The sequence below is a fragment of the Engraulis encrasicolus genome, chromosome 9 (assembly GCF_034702125.1).
Source record: "Engraulis encrasicolus isolate BLACKSEA-1 chromosome 9, IST_EnEncr_1.0, whole genome shotgun sequence".
Lineage (NCBI taxonomy): Eukaryota > Metazoa > Chordata > Actinopteri > Clupeiformes > Engraulidae > Engraulis > Engraulis encrasicolus.
Window position 1 is genome coordinate 6,414,604 of NC_085865.1, and position 5,000 is coordinate 6,419,603.

Sequence of the window (5,000 nt, forward strand, 5' to 3'; positions counted from 1 at the left end):
CCATCTGCTTTCTCCTCCTCTAATGGAATCAGTGCATTTAATGGGAAAGTAGTGATGTGGTGACAAATCGATCAGATTAAAGCGTCTCTCTCTCTCTCTCTCTCTCTCTCTCTATATATATATATATATATATATATATATTATATATATATATCATTTTGTATAAATTGAACGGTCAAGTGAAGTCAATTCAGCTTTATTGTCAATTTCTTTACATGCACTGGTCATACAAAGAATTTAAATTACGTTTCGTACTTTCCCATACAGACATACACATACTTTAGGTATAGACATAGACAGTATAGACATAAACAGTACACATACAGTACACCTAAAGAATATTTAACAATACACAATGGGTACGGTTACGTGATGTTTTTAAGTCCGATTTAATAAATGAGAATTAAATACATCGGATTAAGAGTTATTTTGCGATGTGTATACATGGCACTTTCACTTAAATCTGATTAAACGTCTGGGGAAAAGAAAGCACTGCGATTGGACTGAGGACACACGTGGTCCAATGCCACTGGGATGCAGGAGATCTTCCACCCGAAAATGTTAGTCAGGCGGACTAAAATCACAACATTTCCCCTGTGGCCCTGCATTTACAATGCTACATTAGCTACCCGGTTAGCGTAGAAAAATGAGTGGTCAAAGGGTAATGTGGGATAAGTTTGTTACTTTGCTACATCAGTTTGTGGTGCATTTAACATCAATATATGGAAGCCACAACATTTGTAGTCTCGTAGCAAAACTTTCATGTAGGAAGTGGACCAGAAGTCCGCCATTTTTTCTCTGTTAATCAAAGAGCACGGGTCTTGGCGCCATCGTGTGGCCAACGAGCATGCGTGGAAGGACCGGACTTATTGTAATTCTGAATAAAAGGTTACATGACCAAGGAACGTGTGTAATCGGATTTGAAAGAGGAATAAACCACCCACTTTAATCAGACTTAAGTTTAAATCTGATTAAACTTAAATCCTGTTCGGTAAGTGTTTACATGATATTTTTAGAGCGGAATTACGTTTTAGTCAGATTTAAAATGAGTTAAATCGGACTTAAGTGTGTCATGTAAACATAAGGATTCAGACATTTCAAGTGCAAGACTGGGCAACAGAAGACATACAGAGAACATATACGTAGACCCTATTAAAACATGGCCATTGAAAATGGAAAATCACAGGAAGTTATTGAAACTAGGGCACTACACATCGACTATGTACAGTACAATAGGCTACTTATGTTCCTCTCTCACCGAAATTGCAGATATCACTGATCTGGTTGCCAGAGACTACTAGCCTGGTAAACCAGCGCCACCCGCTGGACACTGAAAAATATTCAGCTGCGAGTGGGTCTGGCCTCGGATCTGAGAACGTTTTGAACACTGTGCCCTGAGTCTGGCAAAACCAATTACAATGCAGAGATTTGTTTTGAATCAAAGCGGGCGGGGTTTTTAGGGAGGTACGACGAAGCTCGCAACACCGTTGGGAAAACACATCAACGGCAAAGATCGCTGAATTGGTTAGAGCACGGGCACGGTTTGAAAAAACAACAGGCTGTTCTCATCAACAATCTTCGGAGGTATCGTTCATCGGGGCCAGACTAAATTACTCCGGTGTCACATTTAGGCTGGTTTATCACGCTAAAAGACTACAGACCTGTTTGCCTGGTTCACTATTTGTTTGTAAACGTTTCACCAAAATCACATAATACAGCCAAGCCAGGTGGAACAAGTACAAATGGTCAAGATTTGACAGATTTAAACAAAAGGAGGAGTGTATTAGAAGATAATTATATCCCCGAAACGCGGAGCGTCGGGGATGTAATGGTTTTGCGTGCGCCGCCGCCGCGTAAGGTCTTTCGTGTTAACGCGATAACTTTTGAACGGATGTTTGGATTTGTCAACACTTTCAATATGGCTGAATTCAAGATGGCCGAATTTTTGTTTGGTCCATAACTTCTGACCGGGTGGATGGATTTGTCCCAGATTTGGTGTGTGAATGCTCTAGGGTAGGTTCATGAACTGCTTCGAGTTGGGAGGTCAACGCTTTCAAGATGGCTGAATTCAAGATGGCCGAATTTTTGTTTGGTCCATAACTTCTGACCGGGTGGATGGATTTGTCCCAGATTTGGTGTGTGAATGCTCTAGGGTAGGTTCATGAACTGCTTCGAGTTTGGAGGTCAACACTTTCAAGATGGCTGAATTCAAGATGGCCGAATTATTGTTTGGTATTTTTTGAAAAAAGGTTCGCACACTTCTTTGGATTTTTCTTCTTGAAGTTATTTTTTCATCTTTTTATTTATTCATCCATTGGCAATGACGTTTCGACCTCTCGGTCTTCCTCAGATTCACTAACAAACACAGGCTTGACACATTATCTACAACACCTGTCTGAAGGGGTGGAGTCGACTTTAACCCTTACAGGTCCAGGATGTAAACCTGTGGAGTGACTAGAGCCAAATGAATTACAAAATATCAGAAAACAAAACATAAAAACATAAACAGTTGGAGAGAAATCTTTTCAAGTGAAACCTACAAATGCATATATATGCCACAGCTATTTACAAATGAAAACATCATGAAAGATTGGGGATGATTAATTCTTGGGTTGGGATCCTATTCATAGTCCACATCATATTTACAGAAAAGGTCTGATATCAAAGTCCTCATTGAGCCCTCTTGGGGCCAAGGTCCCCAAGTTATGGATCCAAAAGGCCTCTCTTCTTAAAAGCTGATTGTCCATATCCCCACCCCTGCGGTGTTTTTTGATATGCTCTACCCCTAAAAACCTCAAAGTTGAGAGAGGGTGGCCTAGTTGATTGAAGTGAACAGCCAGGGGACTTTTTTCATTGTTATTGCGAATGTTGCTTCGGTGTTCGCTAATTCTTGTTTTTAGTGCCCGGCTTGTCTTCCCTATGTAGGCCTTTCCACAGGGGCATTTGATCATGTAGACCACATTGGAGGTTGTGCATGTAATTTTACCTTTAATGCGTATGCTCTTCCCTGTTGTTGGGTGGGTGAAGGACTGGCATTTGTGTGTGAAATTGTCTTGTGCACACCGTCCACAGGGGTAGTTGCCATCAGGGATTTCGTTCAAAAAGTGTTGCGGTGCTGGTGCTGGTGGGCAGTCTGCCTTTACTACACAGTCTCTTATGTTGCGTGGCCTCCTGTAGGTGATTCTTGGGGGGGCCTGGAGGGTTTTGGGGCATGTGGGGTCTGACTGGATAACGTGCCAGTGCTTTAGCACTGCTCGTTTGATTTGTCCCGCCACTGGTGAGTAATCCAAAATGCACTGTACCTGTTTTTTTGTGTTCTTAACACTCTGAGTTGTGAGGCTTTCCAATTGGGTGATGCCCCTTACCCTGTCTGCTGCTTTTTGTAGGCAATTCTCTGCATAGCCCCTTGTCCGGAACCTCTCCAGCATGATATGACTTTGCTGCATAAAATCTTCATCTGAGCTGCAGAGCCTGCGCACTCTCTGCATCTGACTGATGGGCAGGCTTCGTTTCAGAGGGGATGGGTGGAAGCTGTCAGCACGCAACAAAGTGTTGCGATCGGTTGGTTTTCTGTATATGGTTGTTGCCAAACCCTCGGGTGTCTTATTGATTTGGATATCCAGGAAATTAACGGTGTGACTATCGGCCTCCATGGAGAATTTCAGGCAGCTGCAGGATGTGTTGAGGAACATATGGAATTTCTGTAGTTCCTCAATGGTGCCATCATACAGAACTAGGATATCATCCACAAAACGCTTATAAAGCCTGATTTGTGGCAAAAATGGGTTTTTGTCTTTGTTCAGGATAACCTGGTGTTCTAAGTACCCTACAAAGAGGTTGGCATAGTTGCAAGCCATCTTACTACCCATTGCTGTTCCATTAGTCTGCAAGAAGTAGTTGTTTTCAAAAAGAAAAAAGTTGTAGGTAAGCACCAATTCAGCAAGTTTGGAGATGCAGTCAGTACTCGGTTTCATCTCTGGGGGGCGTTGGGACAGAAAAAAGTTGATTGCCTCTAGGCCACCTGCGTGGGGGATTGTTGTGTATAGGCTTTCTACATCAAACGTAGCCAGGATTGTCTCGTCACTTATCTGAGGGAGGCCTCTTAGCAGTTGGATAATATCCATGGAGTCCCTGGTAAATGATGGTAGAGCCCACACAAAAGGTTTCAAAAACGAATCTACAAAAGATGATATTCGTTCTGTGACGCTCCCAATACCTGCCACTATGGGTCGGCCAGGTGGATTTGTCAAGCTTTTGTGGATTTTAGGTAATGCATAGAAAATGGGGGTTATTGGGTGTTCAACAAACATGTAGCTGAATTCATCTGCTGTTATGTCACCCACCTCCTTGTAGTGCATTAACTGATTGTGGATGTGGGTTTTGAATTTGGGTGTTGGATCTCCAGGTAGCTTTCTGTAAAATCTTTCATCTGCCAGTTGTCTGTAAATTTCTGCCTTGTAGTTTTTTGTATCAAGTACACATATGCCTCCCCCTTTATCACATGATTTAATTGTTATGCTTGTGTCTCCCATAAGTTCTTTCAGGGCTTTTCGTTCATCAAGAGGTAAGTTGTTTTGTACTTTGTATTCGTGTTTATTCTTGCATAACTGTGAGACATCATTCTCAACCAACCGGCAGTAGGTTTCAATAAACATGTTTTTATTTTTAGGGGGCATGAATTTTGATTTCCCTTTGAACTTGACATGTGTTTTTGCTGTGCTTTCATTTTCAGGGTTGTCTGCTGGGCTGGATGGCTGCTCATTATGTGATCTTGCGATAGGGGGGGCTGCTGTGGACAGAGTCAGAGATGTTAAGTTCTGTTTTGGTTGAAAAAAATCTTGAATTCTTAAAGTTCTGAAAAATTTCTGTAGACTGATGTAAACATCAAAGTCTTTGCACTGAGATGTAGGAGCAAACGAAAGGCCTTTACCTAGTGCTGAGATGCAGGTGTCTGTGAGTTGTTTACTGGAGATGTTGATCACATTTTCTTTCTCCAGCTC